At 41.7% G+C, this 24863-nt stretch overlaps 1 long non-coding RNA gene across 2 annotated transcripts in view; it reads left to right on the top strand.

The window, feature by feature from the left end:
* LOC112545567 (uncharacterized) overlaps positions 1-24863 on the top strand; it is a 528724-nt gene that overhangs the window by 194670 nt on the left and 309191 nt on the right. For both annotated transcript variants that reach the window (XR_012901638.1, XR_012901639.1), the window contains one exon: positions 15258-15340. This is a non-coding gene — a long non-coding RNA (uncharacterized LOC112545567). The remainder of the gene's footprint in view (positions 1-15257; positions 15341-24863) is intronic.

Here is a 24863-nt window from a genome sequence, read left to right as displayed (position 1 = left end):
AATGGCAACTCCAAAACTCCCTTTGATCTACTGGTAACAAGACTGTACCCTTCCTCTCTGAAGGCTCACCTGATAATTTGTTTCAGGGCTCCTCCCAGGTTTAGGTTACTGCCTCAGACTTCTGCATGCTGATACCACATCACATCACCATGCTGTGTTACTGTGCTGCACTTGCCTTCTACAAGCTCATGATGCAGATTTTTTTAATTAATATGAAAATGGCATTTCTCTGTCTCCCTCCCACTGTCTCATCCCATGGTCGAATCAGGTCAATGTGCATGTTTATAGGAACAGGTGAAAAGTAAGATCAGAGTGCAAACCTCTCTCCATCTGTGTCAGATTTAGACTACATCTACACTACATGCTTCTTGTGCAAGAAGTCTTTTGCGCAAGAGTTTTTGCGCAAAAACTTCTTGCGCAAGAGCACATCCACACCTCAACGCACATTGCAAAAGCGATGTGCTTTTGCGCAATAGAGCATCCACTCTGCATTGAGGCTCTTGTGCAAGAAGCTCTGATGGCCATTCATAGAATGGCCATCAGAGCACCTGTGTTTTTTCCCATAGGGATTTCTTGCGCAAAAAAGCCCTAGAGCGTCCACATTTGCCTTTTTGCGCAATAGCTGTAGCGCAAAAGGGAAGTTATGCCTCATAAAAGGAGGTTTACCTACACCAGCAAAAGTCCTCTGTTCTGTCGTTTAACTGCTGATTTACTTGTGCAAATGCTCATTTGAGGTGTGGACACTGCTCAGGTTTTTGCGCAAAAACATTTGTTTTTGCACAAAAACCTTGCAGCGTAGACGTAGCCTTAGTGATGGTTGAGTTTTCTCATACAAGCTGTTTGGTCCTGAGAATATGTTGTTTGCTTCTTTCTTTTGAATATTTCTTTTCCTGGGTTAAGTACTCTTGTTCTGTTCCTCCTCTTCTTTCAGATGTTGGTCAGTCTATGAAATCTGGGCTCAGCCAGGGAAACAAAATGTGTGTGTGGTTTAGTGGAAAATGTAAGTGATGTGATAGTGTTTCTGGCCCTATCAGACATTTCTATGTCTGCAGCATTCCGCTTGGCTGCTGTGTGAATGCACAACTGTGGTGTTTGGGTTCTGAGCAGGGGGCTCTGCTTTAGGAACTGCTTTAGGTCTTTGTAAATGAATGCTACTGAAACTCACTCAGAACAGTCTCTATTGGGCTCTGATCCTTACTTACAATAAATGTCAGTGCAGGCACTACATGCAGAGCTCTGCAAGATTTCTCCCTAGTGCTCAATTATAAATTCCTGTAAACCCAGTCTCCATATATTTTTGCTAGTCTTCTTCCATTCCTGTGTACCTAATGCAGGGTGAATACAATATTTTCTTTTGCTAGGTCATTTGTAGCACTATCCTGTATTAAAATGAAGAACTTCTCAGGTCTCACTAGAACTGCTGCCTTCTGAGGTGGTAATTGCTTTTAACTGTTTCAGCCTTGTGAACAGCACTCAGACTATGTCATTCCTATAAACCAGGGTTTACATTCCCTGTGGCCTCAGATGGTTTGCTGGAGAGATTTCTTCATTTGCAGTGGTTGTATCTTATTCTACTGCTGGTTTGTTTATTGTTGAGATCAGACAGAAAAATCAGTAGGATTAGGACAGAGGGTCTAATCTCAAAAAAGTTTGTCCCACTTTACTCCTTGTGATTAGTGAGTTTTAGGGGATAAAAAGTCATGTATGTAAACTGATGGAATGATGCAGAGAAAAAGTCACATTAGCAAGATCTTTACTGTAAAACAAACAGTTTAAAATATGAAATCAAAATAAATTACATGAGCAAAAACACTGAACCATGCCTCTAGCTTGGGGTTCAGCTGAGCCCTGTAACTGAATATACTCATGTAACCCCCTTTTTCCTCCCGGGTTACTGGGGCGCAGGTCACATTCACAGGTGTGCCTGGGCGCCAGATGTTTTAACCTAAAAGAGATCCTGAGCACCCCACTGGTGATGGTGTTTAGTTGGGGAAAGCCCTATCCACCCCCTTGCTGCAGTCCCTTGCTGGCGGTGCCTCCACCTGGCTGGCCTTGTACACACTCACTGGTGTGCCTTGAGAGCATCCAGGAATATACTCATTCCAACATAAAGCTGGATCTAATAGAATACTTTAAAATAAACAATCTTTACTTAACTAAACAGGGATTAACAGAATAGCAAGGAATAGCATTAACAAAACACATAACCATAGTGGAAGCTTATATAGCTAGACAACAGTGACTCCACCCCAGAGTGTGCACACCCCTAGACTCAGTCCCAGACACGTGCTTGCATTGGCGCGCTGATGTTGCAGCTGTAGTGAGGATTTGGTCCAGGCTAAACAGCAGCTCTGTCCCAGGCAGCACTTTTCCAACAAGGCCCCAAACTTACTGCCTCATGCTGTGCCTATAGGAAGCAGCCTGCTAGCTCCTAGTTCCAACAGGTATCTAGTAGCTGCACTCCAACAGCCCCTGCACTGGGTTAATGTCCTTGGCAGCAGCCTGGCTACCCCTCTGGGTCCAAACTCCAAGGCAGAGTCCCAGACTGCTAGGCCTCTTCTTCAAGCACATGGAGAGAGCAGTCCTCTCTCCCCCCAGAGTCCTCCCTTCCTGTTTCTTTCCAAGGGCTCATGGGAATTGTAGTCTGGATTGTAGTCTGGATTGTAGCACACAGGGTCTTTTAGAATAAAACAGAGGCCCCTTTAGTAAAACAGAGGCCCCTTTAGACTAACACGGCTACATTTCTATCACTTTAGTAAGGGGACTACACTCACCAAAGCCTTCTCCTTCCTGTAGGTAGGCACAGGAATCACATCTATTGGTCATCTGAGCAATGAGGAGAGAGAAGCTGAGCTGAAGTTAACCCCTTATTCATCAGAGATTGGGCAGCTCCCCTCTACTCTTATCAATTTATCTCTGTTTGCTTTTTTCATTTCCCAGGAGAGGTCCTGTTTCAACAGACAATTCTTATTCAACATAGTACTTAATCACATACTTATTAGCTTGAATCATGTGCTTAAATTCCATTAAAGTCAATGGGAGTTAAGCATGTGCTTATAATTAAATACATACTTAAGAGCTGTGCTAAATATAGATATGGACTTAAACACATGCTGACTTGGGACCATAGTTCTGAAATTGAAGGGTAGACTAAAATAATTTATTTTTATTTTTCAGATTTCATGAGTGGGTTTCACTGGCACTATTACAGGGCGTTGCTCAGGTCCTTAACTTAATTAGTTATGTTTTTTAAATAAAAGGAAAATGTACGTTTTATTTAAATGTTTGTGTTTTTCAAAAATACCAGGTTATTTTTATGAAATTAACTTTTATTTAGGATTGCTTAAAAAAGGGGATTGTTAAAATTTTTCTGTTTAATTGTTTTTTAGTGAATTATTTTTAACTGGGAATTTCATCAAGTGTATTTTTTCTTGATCCCTATAAATCAGGGGTGGGGAAACTAAGGCCTGGGGGGCTGGATGCAGCCCCCAGCTTGCCTGGATCCAGCCCCTAAGGCTTGGAGCCCCTCTATCCCCTGCCCCAAGGGCCATGTTAGTGAGGGTTTGGTTGCTTCTCACTTCTGTGTGGGCCCCAATTGATTTTTCTGTGGCTCAATAGCCCCCAACCCAAAAAAACCCTGCTAGAAACTGTTATCATTTGCCATGTTTTAACAAAAAAGGGCTATAATCACTGTGGTTTGCAATAACATTTTCATCTAGTTTTTAAACTGAAAGTATTGATTTGGCTGTGCCAAAATAGAGCACTGCTCCAAATATCTGTTATATCTCTTTTCTGTAAGGTTTATTGAGAAGCAATCCTATTCCAGGTTCATCCTATTTTTCTGACTCATCTTGGTTCAATCCAGGGGTGAAAGTAACTTATATTTCTTACAGATGCTGTCTTATTGTACCCCCACCTCCAAGGGGACCCTCTGTGCAGGAGTTTGGGGGTTTGTGAAAGCGATGTAAGCCACTACTCAGGTAGCTGACTACTCGATAAGCTTAGGGTTATCAGGTAGTCAAATCACTACTCAACTACTCGCTTCACCTCTACCCCCGTTGTATCAGAGGCAGCAAGACAGGGGTGTGAGCCAGCTTAAAAGTAGGTTCCCCCCTGCACCGTCTCAGCGGGGGCAGGGGCAGCAGAGCCGCAGCGGGGGACCTGGCGCCTGTGGGACCACTTCGGCTCTGCTTTTTAAATGTAGTAAAAGCCTCTTATTACATTTTAAAAGGCAGAGCCACAGCTGTCTAGGAACCAGCGTGAGCAAGGACTGCTGCGTCCTGGCTCGCACCAGTTCCCGAACCTACTCCCGCTGCAGCTCTGCAGTTTAAATGTAATAGGAGCGGGGCTGCCTGCGGAACTGGCTCCTACTACATTTAAACTGCAAAGGTGACGCTTATCAACTAATTGTGTAGTCGATACAAATCGTATCAAGTACACAATTAGTCAGTTACCTGCTTCTTAACATCCTTAGTTTGTGATAAGGTGGAGTGCAGGAGGCTCAAGGCAGGGGTGGGGATCTGGAAGATGCAAGAGCCAGGGCCGGGACTTGAAGTTGTGGGGGGTGCAGGAGTCTGGGTTGGGAATGAGGAGGGGCTACGGGCAGGAGGTTCTGTGTGTGTAGGGGTGTGTGTGCGGAAGGCACACTTCCTACCCCCAAGTTTTGTACCAAGGCTGCTTGTTCTTCCCTGTCCTGTTCCTGACAGGGAGCCAGAGCAAAATGCACAGCTCGTTCGCCCCCTGTACTCCCCTGCCAGAGTGAGGAATGCAAAAAACTGCGCACTTTCCCCTCACTTCCTGACAAAGGGGAACAGTCAGCAATGGCCCTGTATGAATTTCGGGGGAGAGCCTCAGCCCCCTCATCTTCCCTAAAGGGTGCCTGGGGCGTAGGTGGCTTGGGAAGTCCCAGATAGGGGGTCTCAGCTAGCCCTTTTTACCTTCTTGGTGAGTCTGTCTGTCTTCTGTTTGTTTTTATGAGAAGCAATCCCACTCCAGGTACATCCCATTGTCTTGGCACAACCAGACTCTGACCTTGTTTGTTATAAGAGGAAGCTGCATTGTATACTGAATTTGGTGGTCGTACCTCTAACCAGTTAGGAGGAGTTCTTGGACAGACAGACAAACATACTCTCTCAAGTGGATGCAACTCTGTTGGTGGTAAGCAATTGAATTAAGGTTTTTGTTTTCACTTTAAGGATATTGGAATGTTACCGCAGCTCATTTGATGTGATCTATGTGCAGGATTTTCAGCAGGCAAAGAGTAAGAAATGAGGCCTCTCTTACAGTGCAATTGACAGAATAGGCGCACTTCAGTTTGCAGCAGCCAACTCGGAGATAAAATTAAAGTGATAAAATCTCAATCTCCTCCCACTCAGCTGCATTGATCACTGAGGGCCATCTTTTCTCACTTTCACCATGGCTTCAGCTTGTATTCTCGCTCCTTTTCTTTAAATGATAATCAGACCAAGGCAGAAACCCATCTACGCAGAAACAGATACAGCTTAATATAAATTAAGTTCAGTTCATTTAATATCAGAGCCATGTGATATCAGCTTGCTCAGTGCTCATGAGTGCAGCTGACACTATTGGCTGATTTGATCTGCAGACTCTTTAGATTCCTCAAGCTTGCTGCAAGTTCTGGTTTATCTTGACTCCACTGAGGCAGTGGTTAAAGAGGATCAGGCTAGAAAGGAGAACCACCAGCCAGCTTCCGTGCTTGCATGCAGAATCAATTATAGAAACAGTGCTACTTTCATGAAAGTAGTGTTCTGGATGGGCAGTGGTTTCACTTCATTCACTATTTGAGCTGTTTTAAGCCCATCCTTTGTGGCAAAGATGCCAGGAGGCCTCAAGAGTCCATGGAGATATCCACCGATCCTTCATAGCCTTTGCAGACTTAAAGGAGGGAATTGCATTCTCAATTAACTATAGCAGGCATATTTAAAAAGTTTATTCATCTACAGAGGTATTACTGGAGCAAGAGAGGTCAGCTGGAACCAATGGTATTCCCATAAGAACGTAGCATCTGGCTTAAACCAAAGGTCCATCTGGCCCAGCATCCTGTCTGCCAACAGTGGCCAGTGCCGGGTGTCCCATTTTAACAGGGCCAGATTTCAAGTTAGGTATCTCTCAAAGCTTAATTATACCTAAAGCCTGTCTTTTGTCATCTGAGACAAGGAGATTGTATGGTATATTAGACTGCTTCAGAAAACCTGTGATATGACCCCTTACTTTCTCTTTTAAAGACATCAGTAATTGCATTCACTCAAGGGGCCAAATTCGGTTCTTTTCCTCTGATGCAACCACAGCACGACTGAGGCTATGTCTAGATTACAGAGTTTTTCCAGGATACTTCACCACGTCCAGGGAAGGCATCTGCTATTCTGACATTTTTTTTGCGGAAGAGCAAACATGCTCTTTTGGAAGCCCCGTATTCCTCATTTTATGAGGAATAAGGGCTCTTCTGAAAGAGGAGGTTTTTCCAAAAATTGGCCCCATGTAGATGGGCCAAATTTCAGAAAAGTCTCTTCGAAAAAACAATTCGAAAAGGGTATGCAATTTATGTACCTTTTTCTGAAAAAAAGCGGCAGTCTAGCCGTAGCCTGAGAGGAGAACATGTCCCAAGGAGGAGTAACTCCTCTCCTTAGCCCTTCTCAAACCAAGGTCTGCCTTTGCACTTCAAGCTTTTTTATTCAAAAAGGCATTTTTTTGGTTAGCAGCTCTTTGGGGCTATGTCTAGACCACGGCTCTATTTTGGGATATTGGGAAGTATCCCGAAATAGCTATTCTGCGTCTTTAAACGCGCCTGTTATTTCAAAAAACCTATGCAATAACAGATGTGTTGTTCCAGCATCCCTGTAACCCTCATTCTACGAGGGTTAAGGGACGTTTTGGAATAGCTCTTTATTTCAAAATTTGGAGCTGTTTTTATAGCACCAAATTTCAAAATAAGCTATTTTGAAATTACTTCAAAATAAGCTACGCAATTTACATAGTGCAAATTGCATGGCTTATTTCGAGGTAAGGGTCCAGTGTAGACACACGCTGGCTGTGTAAAGAGTCAGTGTGCTAATAGGGGACAGCACCGGGAGAGGACAAGGCTGGGTGGAGGGAGGCCTCTTTGGAGTTTTGGTTGACTGTGTGATGGAGATCACAGAAACCAAAAAGGAGGGAGACATTGAAATGAGGGATTCTTTAAATCCTCCCATCCCATTGCTCCTATCCCCACCTCTTCCAGTTGTTGATAAATCTGGCCATTGCCTATGAAGTGCATAAGAAAATCGAATCTAATTTTGTTTAGTCTTCCCTTGTTTTGTATTGCTGTGTCAGGGTGTTTTGTGTACATATTTATTGTAGAAGATGTAGATAAATATATGCTTTACGCTTTGTTAATGTGGAGGAACTACGGTAGCTGAAAACAAGCAAGCTTTCTGAATGAAGTTATGATAATGCCTCTTAGAATGTTAATAGTTTATTTCAGGTATAAGGAAAGACAAAGGAATTTAGCCTGACTGTGGAATATATTTAGAAAAGCTGGACAACTCCCTAAACTTACAAGATTTTGTAAAATGCTTCTTCCACATGTGGCCTAATCACTGGGGATATTGCACACAAACTTCAGAGCCCTTTTGATACTTGGGAATTGAGAAACTCTGACCACCAGTGCTAGGGTGAATGACATCAGTGCTGTGGGAAACTAGAAGAACTATTTTGGCTCTGACTTTGTAGCTCTATGTATGGCTGAAAGCTGTGAGATACTGGAGCCTTGATCCAAACATAACTTGCACATCTGTAAAATATATCAGTGATATTTGCATGACTTCAAGCAGGAAGCAACAAGTTCAGAAGTACATTGGCCATTATATTTTTTTCTCCAGCAAGTCTGATGTTGTCTTTGCTTAATACCACACTTGTGTGAAGCGGGAGAGGGCTTGATCCAATCAGTTTCTTGTGTGAATTATTTTATTTTTGTCTTTTTATACTGTGAAGTGGTGTTCATTAGGAAATATACATTCAGAAAACACACTGATTAGCAGCCATATAATAACGACCAAAGAGAGGTCTTTCAGATACTTTTCACACTATATTTTATCTTCAAATATAGGTACTGTACATATTTTGTAATCTAGTTATGGTGGGGATTGAGTGAAATTTCTTTAAAAATTATGGATGTAACAGCTGTTATTTATTCAGGATAAATGTAAAAAAGCAATTAAGCTTCTATATGGAATGAGATAGCTGAAACAATATAAAAGTTACCACCCAAAATACAAGCCACATGAAATGCTGATCAGAAATCCAAGATATGTGGACAGAAAAAATTCACTGTGGGGTATGTAAAAACACTGGGAGTGTGGCTCTGAGAGGGCCAGAGAGATTTTGGGCATAGTGCTGTCTGAGAGTCTTGGAAGGGAGAGGAAAGAAGTCTTTCTGCTTGGAGAGAAAAGCATCTTTTCTGTGTTCTGTTTAGGGACATGAGACTTTATGTCCAGTCTTTGTAAATAAACAGGATTGCATCAAACATATACCTGAGTCCATCAATTTCTTCTCCAAATGGCAACAATCTGCTAGACTCCAAACATCAGCTAATTACTCAGGTCAAAAATGGGTCATAGTTCTGTTTAAAAAAAAAAAAAAAAAAAAAAAAGCAGCAGGCTCAGGGAAGAGTGAAGAAGAAGGTGAATTCTAAGAGAAATTTTGGAGATCATATAAACTCCTGCCTGCCAATGTGTCTCCTTTGTCCCTCCCAAAAAAAGTTTAGTACAGTAATTCCTCATTTAACACGTGACCGCTTAACACGTTTTCACGATTGCACGATTTTTTTTTAGGGAACGTTTTTTGAATTACATGACCGTCCCCGGAATAACACGATTTCCACAGCCGGCCCATTGCCAGTGGCTGTGCTGAGTTCACCACTTGCTGTGCCGTTCCCCGCTGACTCCTCCTTGCCTGACGCCTTGCTCCCTCTTCCCGGCCCTCGCTTGCAGGCCGGCGGCTGGGTTTCCCCAGCCGACCCATCGCTAGCGGCTGTGTGGGGCTTCCCCCGCCTCCCTGCAAAGCGGCGGAGGGTGTGCCGCTCACCGCACTGTTCTGCCGAACCCCCCTCGCCGGACGCAGTGCGGGTCCCAGCAGACCCGTCACAGGGGCATACTCCCAACTCAATCCGCCTCCCTCTCCTTCCCTTCCCTTTCCCAGAGCCAAACACCTCCCCTCCCTGCTGTAATCCAGTCCCCTTTCTCCCCCAACCTTATGTTCCAACAGACACCACCACCTGAAACACAACCCCCACCTTTTCCATTATTTTCAGTGGGAAAATTGACCCCACAGAACACGTTTTCACTTAACACGATCATTTTCTGAAACATATCTATAGTGTTAAATGAGGAATTACTGTACTGGAGGTTGACAGCTGACCCAAGTGAAGTCTGCTGGATGTTTGTTATTGTTGGGAACATTTCCTTCTGAAATATCTGTCTGGTTATTGCATTTTAATTAAAATAAAGTGTTGTGATATCTATCAAAGCTAGTTTTGGGAAAGAGCATATCTATACAGGAACTGGAGTGGAGATTGAAAGCCTTCCCTTGAACACAGACCCACTATGCTGTGGAACCTCTGGACAGCCCTAATCACTCTAACGCTCTGTACTGAGATATCTCAGACCTGCTGCAAGTAGCTTGAAGCCCAATAAATCTAAGCAGCTTGACTGGCTGTGCTTACAAATTATGCTAGTGAGGATGGCCACCAGTACTGATTATAAAGTCAGTCATTTTTGTCAATCTTTATAAACACCACTGTCTTCCTGATGGGCCTTTCAGAAGTGCTCTAAAAACATCCCGCATTATCAGAGGCAGTGTTGTCCATTGGATTTTGTTCAGGGTTCGTAAATAAAACGCATCTGAAATTTCTAAATCAAGCCACTATGGCTTTGTGGAAAGAGTAAGGTTTCAAAAAACAAAATATTCTTCATTGCTCAAAGTTTCAGATCTCATGTAACCTCTCTAGCTACCTTGAGATGTGTCAGAAACTTAACCCTATGCTTATGGAAACAAATTACATACAAAACTTAAAATTGGGAAGAGGTGTAAAAATATTAGGTCAATAAATGTACAGTTGTTGTCATTACAAAAAGTAACCACTTCATGTTTAATCTATATCCTTGAAGAGGTTTCCATTGTACCTTATTATGATTAGTGAGATATTTGATAGAAAAGCAAGGAGAAGATGCAAATAGTAAGGAGGAGGAGTCTGCATTCATGGTTTGCTGGCCCAAGCCTCTAAGTTAATCGGTGTGATTGCTTTCTGTGACAGGGCCATTTTTTACTAGGAAAACTGATCTTATCTTTTCCGTGTTTTCCCCTGTCTGACAGGTACAGTCCATTGGTTATGAAACATGCACAGCATCTGCTGACAAACTGAAAAGCTGTTTTGATGACCCATTGTGCAAAGAAAAATGAGAACTCTCGGCATGGCCCTGTAAAGCGTGTCTGTAGAGAAACAACATAAAAGAGGCTGGGATAATCAGTTCCATGCAAGTTTGTGCTATATAACAAGGAAGTGGTTGAACGCTAGTGCACTTCGGTTCACGTTTTCATAGGCACAGGAAGCAATAAAAGCATGTTCGGGCTAGCATGTGAAGGAGTAGTATAACCTTTGTCCACGTATATGAGTTTCTGAGAAGTAAGACGATAAGAGGAAATGCTAAGCCAATAGGTTCTTATGCTTATGTATGGTTTCTATACTTTGGTGTTGCCACAGGGTAATGCTGGCAGTCCATCATAGCAGTTGAAATAAATAGGATGTGAGTGTTATTTGATTGCTTGAATGAAAACATTTTTGCTCTTTTTTTAGTAGTGACCAAGCCCCCCTCCCCCCCCCCCCAGCCAAACAAATCTAAAAACAAATGCCTGAGGGACTAAGCAGAATTCATCCCTTTTATTTGATTTTTCTGGGCAGTTGATGTGAAATATTGGTGATGGAGGACAGATCCAGAGAAATATAAAATACTGCAGCCTTTTTTTTATTATTAAGCCTTGGGAGGCAGTTTGCAACGTACAGCAATTTTGAGATGGATTTGGAAGTGTGTGTGTACTTATAGTATCTCTATACACTCTAAAATTCTGGTACCAATTTTACAAAAAAACGTATCTGCCTATATTTCTATCATTGTTTGGATCCACTTCAGAATCTATTGTTTCTTGTTTTTCTTTTCTCTGAGACTTTTATCCTACCCATGGGGGATTTGTCACTGTGCTATTGCCCTGAGGCTGCCCGCTTTTCAGTTTTTGGAATTTCTGCAATCACTTTGAGCCTCTCAATAGATTATCGACGGAGAAATATGGTTTATTCGCTTTCAGACTAAGAGAATCAAATTGCCCAAATGTGGAAACATAGGTATTGCAAACAGCCAAACAATGGTAACCACTTCTTATGTTCAAAGGAAGATGTTTAAAGTCCTAGGTTCAGATTTAATTACAGGGAGGATATTAATGCTTTCCTTCCACAAAAAAGTGAGGGACTGTCAGTCCCGTGTGGGATGGGGAAGCATTCTATAAAGTGGAATTGCTGGTCAGGATAAGTGATGGTGGAGAGGTATACTGAAGCAGCAATCCTGTTTCATAAATACCTTTCCTTTTTCATTTCAATCTAGTCCTCAGTTTCCGAGGCCTGACACCAACATCTGTAATTTTTGATAATTAATCATATGTACAAAAGACTCAGCCGATATCTGTATAGTAAATTATATTCAAAGATTCCAAAGTGCATGTCAGACTTCCCAAAGGGGAATTTACTTAATTGATCAGCTGAGTATTTATGAGTCTCTGAGGTAAGGGAAAGGTGTGCTGGGGAGTTAAGATGAGGAGAATTATCTGAGTAGGTTTTGTGCCAAGTGGAATAGGATAGGTCCATCAATGGCTATTAGCTGAGATGGGCAGGAATGGTATCCTTAGCCTCGGTGAGAAACTGGGAATGGGTGACAGGGGATCTCAGATCTGGGCTCTGACATTCACTGCCAAAATTTCTTTTTGTAGTACAGATTTATCATCCGCACCATGCCCTTCAGCCTGGAAGTATCTCATCCAAAGCACTTTCTTCCACTATTTGATCTGAGGAAGTGGGTCTGGCCCACGAAAGCTCATCATCTAATAAACCATCTTGTTAGTCTTTAAAGTGCTACATTGTCCTGCATTTTGCTTCATCCAAAGCAGACCTTGGCCCAGATTATGGGTGAGATCGCTGCTTGGCACTGTTGGCCTAAGAGGACTCTATTCCTTACTGACAGTAGGATGTCTGAAGAATAAATTCCTCTGATCCTGTGTTGCTCATGAAGCTTCCCAAGCAAGAGCTCTGTGCCCCCTCCAGTTCTACAGGGAGTAGCTGAGGTAGAAAAGCTAGTGCAGAGAAGACACAGGCAGTGGGGTGTTTAATCCTACTCAGAGTTGCTCTCAATGCAAAGTTTAAAATGCTGGTAGCAGTCATTTGTCCTGTCTACACAAGCACTAGCACAGTAGAGCTGCTGTTTTTCCTAGGAAAAAGCTTAATGCAGGCAGGTTTCTTTTTGTACAACTACTTTGACTTTTATCCCAGCGCCGCTCATCTGATAACCTCAAAGCCTGCTGTTTTCAGGTAGGGAAGTGTTATGCAGGTGGAGAAACTGGCACAGGTTCATTAAGGGATGTGTCTGAGATCAAGTGGAGTCAGTTTGAGACTCAGAGTATGCCAGAAACTCCACGAAGTCGGCTAGGAACTTCACTGTTGCAACTGGTTTTGTGTGGAAGTGGCTACAATGGTAAAACTCTAAGAACAGAACCTGAAATTGAATTCTGATTCCAAATTCCTTGTTCTAACTCTTGGCACCTACTTTATCTGAGAAGTGATGAGCAAGCATCTAAATATAACCTCTCCCCCCCCCCCCACAAGTGCAGTTTCTATCCTAATAAGCATTATTATTTAAAGTAGTATTGATGAAACTCACCACAGTATGGAGTAATTCACAAATATCTGCTGTGCTCCTAGAGTTGACAATTCCCTTCAGACTTACTGTCCACTGTCAATATGAAGTAGCAGATGCTTTTTAATCATTGTACAGTTTTTGGCATTACCACAATTACCTGTGGGGAGTTACCACTCAGTGCTCTGAGCTAGAGGTGCTGAGAGACCAACACACCCACTCATTTCAATGAGAGATGAGGACTCTGCATCTCACAGGATTGAGCCTTTACTATATTAAAAGTCAATGATTCTTTTTAAAAACTGTATTTATATGCCAATATAATTAAAATTTCTGCTATAGATAATGTACAACATAGCACTAATCTGTGTGAGATAAAGGTAAATTTAAATGCAGGAAGTAGAAGAGTTGGAGAGTGCTAATTATTGCTAAACTTGATTTTAAAAATACAACTGTGCATGTGTTTTTAATAACTCGGACACATCAAGAAGTGTGGAGGAAGTGGTGGAGAGGGGAGAAAGAATGTCCTTAACTAGCACCTGTTTGTAATGCAGTAAGAACGTATAGCTTTTGATGCATTACTTCTGGTTTGTCAAACAGCTGGATATTGCTGTTCAACCTATTTAATGCCTCATTTACTAGCATTTGATTATAGAGCCAGTAGTCGAAAATGGATGGTGAAGATTAGGTTTACAGTGAAGAGAATATATTTATCAAGAGGGTTAAGAGTAGATGCTGTATATGAACAGCTTTCAATACTGTCATTTGAACAGGTTCATCTCTTGTGAGATTTCTAGCCCAATTTCCAAATTAAAGAGCCAAGCTAACAAGCTTAGAAATACTTTCGTGCAGCTTTAGTTGCCTCTTGAATGCCATTTTGTTTTCATTTGAGAACACTGTTTTCCTTTTGTACTAGGCAGGAATTGGGTGCTATAGAAAGGAGGATAATTGCAGTGGATACTGTGGAGTGAGACTGAGATGCTTTTGTCTTAGTGCTTATAACTAACCTATGTGGACCTTGTTAATTTTGAAGACATTTTGTGTAACAATGCTTAACGGCTACATAAATGTTTAAAAGATTGCAGATTAAGCAAGTTGGGCTTGTAAGCAATGTAGAGCTGATCCTCTGTGACACTTACATGACCCAGAAACAGAGCAGCAAGCAGGAGGTTACTACACTAAGTGAACAGTGTTTTGATATTTTTCTTATAATAAAACCTAAGAAGTTAACCTTTGAAGTAGAGTAAATTTATTTTCCAAAGTGCAATGCTTTCCATAGGTATGCATTTTAACCTATTTTTCCACTTCCTTTCTCTTGTTGTCATACAGATTTTAGGCCAGGAGTACAGTAATGAGTAGAGAAAAGAGTAATAGACGGTAAAGAGCTCTTGTGGAAAAGTTCTGGGAAATTACATAGAGAATGATAGTCTCTTTTTAGATTTTCTTCAGCCCAGATTCTCTGGTTTTATTGTTGCAGTCATGGTGAGGAACTGCTAAACAAATATAAAATATGCAGACTTGTATAATTCAAATGGATTTCATCCACAGAACCAGGAGACTTGTGTGTTGTGCACAATCCATCACTGGAACTTTAATGATAATCATACTTCATGGCTCACTCTGTTTTGATTTTTAACTGAACTTGGGTCCAAATGAAAATCTTGGCTCCCAGCATCTTCAAACTTTGATCGGTTTTGAAATCTCAGACTGGTCAGAATCAGAATTTTGCAATTGACCCATTTCTTTGCAATGGGCCAAACCATACCCCTGCATCTGCAAAACATCTTTGTGTTTGAAAAAAAATCTTAATTTTGTGTCTTGTTTTCATCTATATGCCTAACAGACGTATTAATTTACCTACACATACTACAGGGGAATCTTAGAGTTGACAGTACAGTTCCTCATTACAAAGTAAATTCATACCCTGCATTAAACTGAACTAATTACTGTAGTTGAGTTGAGTTGAAATACAATGAATAGTTAGAGACCAGTGTCCTTGTCCACCACAGTCTGTCTTTAGATATGCATGAATTGCAGCTACTGAAGATGGATAGGAGGGTCAGTGCACTCTTGTATGTTAATTTACCATTAATCGTTATAGTAATAATTTTACTGCTTCATGAATTCCATAAATTGGTTAGCCTTGCTTTTAATGAAGAGCCTAATGTAGTACATATACAATAGATCATTCCTTTATCTTTTAATGGTATCTGATACAGAAAACTTGACCATATGAACTAAATGGATAATGATCATTTGCACCATGACACAACCTAACTACAATGACTATCTGTTATGTTTTTATAGCCCTGATTGTCCCAAAGACCAAGTTACCAGTCTGTTGTTCATTCTTGAAGACACTTGGAAGTCAGATTTTTAAATCAAATCAAGTGAGTTATCTTTGAATTCCAAAATAGTTGAAAATGTTGTTTTAAATATCTGTTTTGATTTTATTATATCACTCTGGCTCCTACTCTTTTAAATTAAACAACTCCCTGGTAAGATGGGCAGTAAGCTTTTGGTTTATTGGGCTACCCACTAAAACCCAATGTTATCAGCAAGTTCCAGATGCTTCTGTCTGGGAGGCTAGCACAGCTAAGTAGAAAAGCAAACTCAAAGGAGGGAAAGAAGGAGTTTCTTCATGGAAGCTTTAATTTTTACATAGACTTTGTACTAATATACTGAACAACTATTGCTCAGCATGGGGAAGCAACAATGGGAGGAAACTTGCAAAGAAAATTTCAATTTGGTCACAGGTTGTCTGTTATTTATGGGGTAAAATAGAAATTAGTTAAATATTTGAAAACCAGTGTCGTACTACAGTGCAGGGTAACAGTCAATTATTGATACAAAGTTATGGTTGAGAAGACGCGCTATTACAACCGTATGGTTGAGATTTTAAAATCTAAAGTCAGGTAAGCCTCAGATACATTTCTAGCACAATGCTCCTCAATATCGTCTCTACCATGTTGTCCACCAACTATCTGCATTTGGGTCAGAGGCCTTTCACATTGCAAGATTTAATTCCCTCAGCCATCCCTTCCAATATGCAAAATACGCAGCTGTGTAGGGCACCATGAAGTTTGGGGGACCAAATTGCCCCAAATTTTGTGATGTCTTAGCCAGTTCTGTGCTGCACACTGGTACTGGCTCTGACCAACAGCCCTATCCCCCACACTGTCCCATTTCCCCTGCCTCCTGTGGGCTGCTCAGCCACTGCTCACCAGCTGTTTCCCCTTCTGGCAGAAGGAGAAACACTGCACAGTGCTCAAGCCACTTGCCCTGGCCGTCAGGTCAGCCAGTCTCCCTGCCTTACTTCTGCCCTGCTCCTGCAGCTTTGGGCCTGCCGTCCACAGATTCAGCCTTCATAGTCCCACAGCTTTTGATTGTGTCCCCTACCATGGAAGGATGTGTACAAGTGCCCAGGCTGTGTAGGGCACCAGAATTGGAAGGGGCAGCCCTATTAATTCTTCTCTGCCCAAGATTACTAATCACTGGCTAGAGACAGCCATACTGTATGGGTCCAGAAAAACTCAGATCCACTCTTGATGTGGGCAAGAAAAAATCCCACTTCATAACAACTGCCATCATACTTGTATAGCCAGGAATTATATCCTTTTTAATGCATCACAATGTGTTTACCAACTGGTATGTGACACAGCCCACAATCAAGTGATCATGTAATGAAAGACTTTATTGTAATAATATTGACACAAGGCTATAGCTGTCCAGCACTGAGAAGACTGGAGGGGAGGCACTCCTTAGCTATGAATAGCCTACACATTTAACTTTCTAGGCTGAGTGGACTGAAACATCTACAAATAATGATTGTCATTCAAAACAAATGGATTTCAGGTTTTTATTGCAAACCTAGCATGCTGGATTGAGACTCCTTTGGGACTATTACGTAATGTGTCAAAACCACACTGAGCCTGCTTTTCCTGGCAGCTTGAGCAGCCTGTAACCCTTTTTTCTTGAGCCCAGATCTCTGGACTGTGTCAGCACAGATGCAGGGACAGGGCCACACCCCCAAGTCTGCAGACATACTCTGTAAGCAGCACATTATAAGATCTTTTCTCAGTACTCAAGTACATAGCCCTCCAGGGAGCTGAGCCCTAGATAAATCTTTCTTATGCTATATAGAGATCAGTACAGTTAGGCTCATGAAATTTGCCCTCTTTCTCAGTGTCAAGAGAGAGATGCACAGACACCTTGCCCCTTCCCTCGGTAACAATAATTGACACTGGGTTTATTAATAAACAAAAGTGATTTTATTAAGGATAAAAGGTAGGATTTAACTAATAAACCATCTTGTTAGTCTTTAAAGTGCTACATTGTCCTGCATTTTGCTTCAGCTACCCCAGACTAACACGGCTACATCTCTATCACATAAGATTTCACACTTGAAGTTGTTCTAATAAGCTTCTTTCATAGACTGGAAAGCCTTCCAGCATTCAATATTGTTTGTTTCTAGCAGGAGTCTTCAGTGGGGATTCCAGGAGAGAACTGATGACCTGGATTACCTCACTCTCCAACTTTCAGTAGTTTTTTTTCAAAAGGCGGGAATCCTTTGTGTTCATTGTAAGCTTTCCCTCTGCTCTTGTGGAAGAATACAGCATCCAAGATGGATCCCAGGTGACGTGGCCATATGTTTTGGTAGGACACACAATAGCTGCTCCTCCAGACTTACAGGAAAAACAGGACTATTCACAGATCATTGTCTTAAGTATTGGGCCATTAAGTTCCTTGAGTATTATTAATGGCCCTCACTTAGAATGACTACATTAATAACAGATTTACACTTCATATTTCTAACTTCAAATACAGGAATGATACATGCATGCAAATAGGATAATCATATTCAGTAGATTACAACCTTTCTAATGATATCTCACCTGAAATATCTCACATAAAGCATTGTCCAGTTATGTCATGTTAATATTAATAAACAAAGTCCCATAAAAATATAGAAAGCCCCATGACACCTAGCTTATATTTTAAAAAATGTTAGAGCAGTAGTTAATTACTCACTTCACAATTAGTAACTCCAGAGTGCTAAAATGCAAGAATATACACAAGAAAATTTAATTTCCATCTCAGATGGCTAGTCACAGAGCCGCAGGTCAGACTCTATAGGGTCTATTCAAATATGCCATTATACATGTGGAAAGTTTACTTTTGCACATGGAAAGTTTACATTGAGAACACTAAACATGTGGCACCTACCGCGACTGGTTCTCTAGTATGGGAAAACAGTCTGTGTGATATGCAAACCTCTCAGATGTTTTAGAGAAGCTCCAAAAAAGTGCCACCGCATTCTAAAGTAGGAGTGGGCAATAATTTTTTGCAGGGGGCCACTTAAAAATTTTTTGAAGTGGCCCTGGGCTGCACCGGAAGGGGCAGGGCTAGGATGCTGTGGGCTTCCCCACCCACAGACCATGATTGGTTTGGGGATGGGGAAGCCCCTTTGTCCTTCTTCCCACTAAGCACCATGCCCCTGGTGGTAGGAGGATACTTCCTGTGCTCTGCCACCCCCAGGCCAATCAGAGCCTGGGGGCGGGGGAGCACATGAAGCCTCCTCCCACCCTGCCAGGAGCATGTCGCACTTCAAAGCGCTGCGTGCTCCTGGCAGGGTGGAGGAAACTTTGTGTGCCTTCCCCCCCACCTCCAGGCCCTAATTGGCCCAGGGGCAGAAGAGTGGCAGGGCTTCCATGGGCCAGATGAACCTGCTTGGTGAGTTGAATCTGGTCCATGGAAGTCCGTTTGCCGACTCCTGTTCTAAAGCATTCTCTTCTCTCTCATTTCCATTTCCTCTCCCTCACGCTGACTTCTGTTCATCCAAAATGCAGCCTTTAGAAATCATCCTCTTTGCCCAGACTTCTGATCACATCTCTCCTTTCTTTCATTGTTCACTGGTTGCTTCTTGCCATCAGCCTCAAATTTCAGGTCCTTGCCCTAACCTGCAAAATTGACCTCTAAATTTTCATCTCTTTCTGCCTTCATCCTTCAAGTTTCATGACTATTTGTTTCCTTCCTGGCATTCTCCCACACCCTTCAATGCCTTGCCCTTTGCAGCACCCCATCCCTGGAACCCTTTTTTCTTGAAACTCGTCATCACACTTTCATCTTCTCCTCCTCAAGTCACTCCTTGAAAACACACTTCTGAAGTGATGCCTATAGATCTTCATCTGCTCCTCCCGTGAATTGGAACTTGGTTGAGGGCTAGCTGTTTGTAGTTAAATCTGGGCAAGATGAAGATTATGCTGGTTGGTAGCAGCCGGAAATATTGGAGGAATTCATATTGTCACTGTCACTCCCCATACCCATGCTTTATGAAAAGTGGCTAATGTATATGCACAATTCAAAGACATTTTAGACAAAATACCTACTAATTTTAATTTTAGAATCTGCTGAATATGTATATCCTATTTTTGTACATGTATAATTCTTGTATGTGAAGTCAGAAATATGAAAGTGTGGATCTGTTTATAATTCTAAATGTGCTAATAAGTGCCATTAGTGGTACTTCAGGTATGTAATGATTCACTACACAAATCAATGACTTGTGAATGGCCGTGTTTGTTCTATAAGTCTGAATTGTGGTTGGTCTAGAAAGACATGTAACTATGCCACATGACACTGAAATCCATCTTGATCCTGGTATTTTTTCATGGAGTTGGGGTGCTGATCAAATGGTTCCCAGCCTGGAGGAAAGCCTGTTTAAGCAATGGGAAGTCAATAGTGCTTTGTCTTCAGCTAGCCTTTGAAATTGCCTGGCCTACTCAGTGAGGATACTTGACAAGGAAGAACTCTGAAAAGCTATTGATCCAGGCCAGAGTAAAGATCAACTCCAACTTGAAACTCCTTACCTGAGATAAGAACAGATGTTTAGGGTAAGAATTTGCATTTAACACGCTTTAGTGGATTAGAACTAGCTAAGTGTTTTTATTCATTTTAATTTAGTAACTTACTTTGATCTGACTGTTGTCACTTACAACCACTTAAATCCTACTTTTATACTCAATGAAAACACTTTTGTTTATTATCAAGCCCAGTGTAAATAATTGTCAGTGGGAAGCAATCACTGTGCATCTCTCTCATTGTTAAAGTGGGATGACCTTATGAGCTTTCACAGTGTAAAAGTTTTATACAGAGTAAGATGGATTTATTTGGAGTTTTGGTCTTTTTTGGGGGTTGGTTTCCTGGGTGCTGAGTCCTTATAGCTAAACACTCCCAAAGCTGAACTGGTTCAGTGTTGGTGTTGCTCTGCATGGGGGCATTAACTTAAACTCTGTGCTTGGCTGGGGAAGAGCAAAGAATCTGGCCTAGTGGGACAAGATGATGGGGAGCCTCAGGGTATGTCTACACTGCACATTAATTTTGAAATAAGCTATTCCGGAATAGTTATTCTGAAATAGCTTATTTCAAGATAGCATGTTTACCCTGCAAGGAAGCCTCAAAATTAGTCTGAGGAAGGCTTACCTAATGTAGATGTGCTTGATTAAGAGTTCCAGGAGGCACTGGGGAGGAATAACTTAGACTATGGTCTAGACTACACAGTTTAAAAAAACTTCACCTGCCTGGCGAAGACTACTATCGTGTTCTTTCGAAATTAAATCGAAAGAATGTGGCAGTTTTTTTGACAGCAGTAAACCTCATTTTACGAGGAAGAATGCCTTTTTTTTTTTTGAAAGAGCTCTTTTAAAAAAGGCATTCTTGAATGCAAACAGGGCTTTTTCAAAAGAAAGAGTCCAGATTGCCTGGGTGTTCTCTTTCAAAAAAGCAAATCACTTTTTCGAAAGTCTTGTGGAGGTCTAGACGATCTCTTTCGAAAGAGGCTTATAGTCTAGATGTACCCTTAGGCTGGCCGTGGTGAGCAGCTTTTTTGACATAGCAGCAGTGGAGCGTCTACTACACGCCTTATTTTGAAATAGCTATTTTGGAATAGGCCTCATTCCTCATAGAATGGGGTTTTCAGATTTTGGAATAAGCTGCCTGTTATTTCAAAAAATAATTTGGAAATAATGAAATGGCTGTGTAGACACTTGCATAGTTATTTCGGAATAACATCCGTTATTCTGAAATAACTTTGCTGTGTAGACGTACCCCCAGAGAACAGGAATGGGACATCAGTGACATGATCAGCACACCAGGGGATAACCCCAGAGGACTTCTGTGATTTAAAGCATGATAGTCACAAGTAGCTGACAGAGCAATGTTTATAGCACAATTGGACAGTTTCCGTGTGCACAGATAATGACTGTGGCTGTCAGAAGTTTAATACCTCCCCCACCCCCCACCTGGTGAGAAAAAGGTTGCATTTTCTCTTCAATACAGACCTTGCTGCAATTATGCATGTTTTTGTCACCCTGAGATTACATTACCGTGATATGCTGTACATGGGGCCGTACCTTGAGACTCTTCAGAAACTGAAGCCAATGCAGAACACAGTGATCAACTTATTAAGAGAGTTCCATGCTGGGAGCAGGCTAAATTGATGGGCTAGATCTGCAGTAGTTGCCAATAAATTTCTGGCTGGTATTCAGAGTTTTGGTGTTAACCTATAAAGCTGTAAATGGTTTGGGACCTGGCTCCTTAGGACGGGAGAGAAGGTGCAATGACTTTGTTAGCTGTACAAGCATCCTGCTGAGAATGAATCTGCTTAGATTTCTGGAAACATTTAGTTCACAGTGGGCATGGTCAGAGGCTTGACACAGGCATTAACATAGGATATGACTATTCTGTGCACCTTTTATGGGAATAACTGTGCCACTAGGGCAGTGCTGCTGTAAGATAAGCAGCATAGCTGCTCTTTATAGGAGAGAACTCTCCTGCTGACAAAATAAAACCGCCCCTAGTGAAGGGCTGCAGCTTTGCTGGTGGGAGAGTGTCTTCCACAAACTAAGTGCTGCCCGCATCAGCACTTTTTTATTGGAAACACTTTCAGGTGGGGTGTGTGTGTGTGTTTTTACAGCCCTCATTGACAAAAGTTTTACTGAAGAAAGTGCAGTTGTAGACACGGCCTTAGTGATGTCCATATTTTGGTCTTCTCATAAGTAATCACTGTGACACTTTCTTACACCTATCCTTACTGATGTTTCTACTGCTGTGTTTTAGGCTGAGGTGCTTTTTTAGTGTTCCTAGTTCTCATTTGGGGAAAATGCTGAAAGTTTGAGTTAGTTTCCAACTTAATTGAGCAAGTTCACACTTTCTCCTTCTTGTCCCTACCAGAAATAGCAACTTGCAGACACTATATTTTGGGGTGGGCAAGATGTGTTTGACGTTTATTTACTGAATTTGTCTCTGATGTTTTTCGTTAGTGGTTGTAATAATGTTTCTGTGTTTGTCCTTTTGTCAAGCTGATTTAAGGAGGCACAAAAGCAGCAGCTCTTTCATGAAAATAGGGCTTCCCTGGAAACTAGCTTACATCAACTAAATTGAGTTTCATTTTGTATAAAAATGTTAAGTGACTTGTTCCGTGCATTGCTCTAACATATTTGCATGGCTCTTGTATACTATGGACTTTACACCTAGAAGGTATGGGTGTATGTATGCAAAACAATCATGAGTAAGACCGGGAGAAGTGGTTGTACATTGAAGCCTCTTTCATTGAGCCATCTCCAAATCATTTGCACCAAACATGATAGCTAGTAGCTTTGACAGGGCATTTCTCTCTGCTGCTGTATGTATGTAAACTTTCAACCTTAACTTTTATCTCCAAGTACTAAAAATGGGAGGCTTAATTTGCATTTGTTTTTATTGCAAATTAGGAAGAGCTTTAAACATCAGTAACTATAGGCTCTATGTAAAGGCTGTGTGGTAAAAGCCACAGGGAGCAAAGAACCATGAGTAGAGAGAGTGAGAGAGCAAGATTTGGATGTTTAACAGCATTTTTATAGCCAACGGACTAAAGAGACTGTCTCACTTTGTATCTTACTCAAATATTTATGACAACAATTTATGCTTATTTAATGTCTGGTTTCTCTCATATCTATATTTAGGTAGATAATTTTAAGTTTCCTTCTGACAGTTACTCTTTGGGCCTTGCTAGGTTGTGTTTTTGACCTTGGGCAGTTTTAGTAACCTATCATAGGATTTTGAAATGAGCTATAATTTGTGCTTCTTATAAATACCTGTGACATACAAAAGGCATAAAAGCTGTCCAGCAGTCAGGATGCCCTGGTAGTCCTGCTCCTCTGTTGGCCAAGAGAAACAAGAGGGAGCAAACTAAAGAGCCCCCACAGCCAATGAGTCTGTTCTCCACTCTCTCTGGTAACCAATTTCTGACTGTTTCTTTGGACAGAACTGCCAGTCAATGCTTACACTTTTGCGGGGGTGGGGTTCAGCTGTGCTTGGCTTGTTAAATGCAAATACATCTGGTAGTACAGCTATAATCAGAGTTCTGGTGTATGGGAGTGTGTGCGTAGGTGTGTGTTTTTCTGTGGAGCATGAGCAGGATCTGACAAATAGAGGCTTGAAACAGAATTGCCATACCAGCCTTTGCTGTGAGCAGGGACCTCTGACTCTCAGAGGGAGGAAGGGGGTATCCATTCGTGGAGTCATGACACCACAACTTTATTAAATGTAACCTAACAAGATAGAACTGAAAGACAAAGAGGTATTGATAATATTTGACGGTAACTGCTGGTATCATCACTTGGCTCCCGTATTTCTAGTACTGCGGCAAATTTGCCAAGGCCAAGCCAGATCACTCAATGTCACATCCTGATGAGTGTGCCACAATCAGTTTCTCTCTGTGTGTCTTTCCTCTTTTTAGGAGCTTCAGGGGTAGCCGAGTTAGTCTGTTACAGAAAAAAAACAACAAATGGTCTGGTAGCACTTTATAGACTAACAAAACATGTAGATGGTATCATGAGCTTTCGTGGGCACAGTCCACTTCTTCAGCCCACTCTAACACCGGTCATCTGAAGAAGTGGGCTGTGCCATGAAAGCTCATGATACCATCTACATGTTTTGTTAGTCTATAAAGTGCTACCAGACCTTTTGTTGTTTTTTCCCCTCTTAGGATTTTGTACTGCTAACCCTCACTGTCATGTCAGATCACCTTCTGAATGTAGCCAATCACAATGAAGTCCCTTAGTGGACTTGATGGAATCTCTACTCTTGAGAGCTTGAGTTTAGGTCTGATTAGGTCACGTCTTCAAACACTGTTTGAAGAGATTGGTGGTTTTGATTTATTAAACTCTTGTTGGCACAGGACAGGAATAATATAAATGTCAGAGAAGGTATATTGATATCTTGCCTGCAGGAAAGGGCATCTTCCCACTAATGGTAGATTGGAAAACCAGCCCCACTCTGTCTCATTTCATGATTTAATTCCATCCCAGCTCCAATGGGAAACCAATCGCACCTCAGCTTCTGGGACATACCCCCTGAAGTTGTAGTCTTGGGAAGCCCAGAACAACAACTAAGATTAAGCATTTGTGTTTAGGTTCATACCCTGGAAAGTGGCTTGCACTATTGCCCTTAAAAGGGCAAACTCACACAGACTAATAATATGCATCTGTGAAATACACAGTGCAACTTGGAACTCTGCAACAAAATACACTAGCTGCACAGTAGAGGTCCCGAAGGAGTCTGGGGCTCATTTATGTAGAAACACATAGCTCCTATCTTGAAGACTGTGCAGTGTAAACAGAAAAGGCAGATAAAGCTTGGGGAAAAGTGGTGTGATCCCCATTTAACAGGTGGGGGATTGGGGCACAGAGACACTAAATGGTTTGCTCAAGATAACTTAGGAAGTGGGTGACATAACTAGGAATCCAACCCAAGTCTCTTATATCTAAGTCAGTGATCTCCATCCTTTTTAAGCATGAGATCACTTTTTGAATGTAAGTGTAGTCGAGGCTCCACCTCAAACCAAAACACTCTTGCCCCACCTTCTTCCTGCCC

The sequence above is a fragment of the Pelodiscus sinensis genome, chromosome 2 (assembly GCF_049634645.1).
Source record: "Pelodiscus sinensis isolate JC-2024 chromosome 2, ASM4963464v1, whole genome shotgun sequence".
In the NCBI taxonomy this organism is placed as follows: Eukaryota; Metazoa; Chordata; order Testudines; family Trionychidae; genus Pelodiscus; species Pelodiscus sinensis.
The sequence above is the reverse complement of the archived record's forward strand: the minus strand, read 5'-3'. Positions and strand labels throughout refer to the sequence as shown.